Consider the following 1,701-nt stretch of genomic DNA (forward strand, 5'->3'; position numbering starts at 1 on the left):
CATCCATGAGATCATGGAGGATCCCAAAATAAAACATCCTCGTGTAGTGATCGTTCCATCTTGCTCACTGCCTCCCTAGTTGAAATCCATATATCCAATCAATTGGACACCATCCCATCTATAATGTTGCAGGTAGTAGTGGATGGTTCCTTGGAGATATCTCAATATATGTTTTTTTATCCAATGATCATACTTTGGCTCCACTTCGAATTGACAAAGAACATTTATTGCAAAACATCGGGGGAAGAAATCACCTCTTTGATCACGTAATTCGATATTTTTCTCATCGGAGATAAAGCATATGTCGGTCTGTTTACAATTTATTAACTCAATAAGCTATTTTTGGAGAAAATGACTTGTCTTTCTTGATGGAAATAAATCATATAGAATATATCAGTTAGTGAGTATTTTTTTTTCCTTTTTATACTTGGAAGGATCAACATGGATCAATTTAGAACTCTTTAGTCCATTTAGGTTTTTGATCATCAAGGTTGTCACTGGTTTGTAATCTATCATGTCAAACCTCTTGAACATCTTGATCACACACTTTCCCTCACCTACATAGATCTCACGACGTTCTTTCCATACTTCTAGTCACAAATTGTGCTGCATCATCCTTAGATCCTTGATGTCAAATTTTTCTCGTAATTCCTTCTTACATTATTCAATTTGACCCTCCACACTTGCTAAGAGAATATCATCACATATAAAATAATGATTATTGACTCTGCCTTCACAAACTTAGTATGAAGGTTTGAATATAACTTTTTGTGAGGCCTAATCTTCATAACTATGCATCCATCCTTACATACCATGACCTTGATGCTTGCTTGAGGCCGTATAATCCCTTCTTCAATCTACATACATATTCATTTATGTATTTAACATCAAATCCCAAGGGTTGTTCTATATAGATTTCCTCATCAGTTGTGCCACTCATGAATGTAGGCCTCACATCCCTTTGGTGGATGTTCAATCCCAAGGATCATGACAAAGAGACCAATGAAAGAACAATTGTATATATTGAAGTTGGAGGAAATATCTATTCATAATCAATCCCTTCCTGTTAAGAGAAGCCCCTAGCCACAAATATTTCCTTATATTTATCAATACTTCCATCTGCTCAATGTTTGATCTTGTAGACGATTTTAGAAGTTACCACATATTTGTCTTCAGTCTTAGGTATGCTTTCCAAACATAATTCTTCATTGATGGCATCCTTCCATTCTAGGTCATTGAAAACTTATTCAAAATTTGATGGCTCTCATTCTATTAGTTTTGTCATTTATTTATCATACCTAGAACATCGTTTGGGCTTCTTTCTTTCCCTAAATGTACCTTGAATTGTTGCATGAACTTCTCCATTTAGAAGTGTAAACTTCATCCAATTATGTATTTTTCTAGTTTCAGGGATTATCGCAGTTGTATAGGTTCAGAGGGACCTTCATCTTCATGGTTTGGTTCTTCTTCCCTAGTCTCCTCTTCAAATACCATAAGTTCTTCATCATGAGAGTCCATATAGAGATCCTCTAATTTGTTCAATGTAATACTTTCATCAAATATCACATCTCGGCTAACTTCTATGTAGTGTCCTTCCTTTGTGTAGATCCTATAGGACATAGAATAGTTACTGTAGACCACAAATGTTCCCTTCATGCCAGATGCATCCAAATTCTTCCTTTTGTCATTAGGTATATGAAT

Source organism: Pinus tabuliformis, chromosome 9 (assembly GCF_031772625.1).
Source record: "Pinus tabuliformis cultivar Carrire ecotype Pingquan chromosome 9, CPIR1, whole genome shotgun sequence".
Lineage (NCBI taxonomy): Eukaryota > Viridiplantae > Streptophyta > Pinopsida > Pinales > Pinaceae > Pinus > Pinus tabuliformis.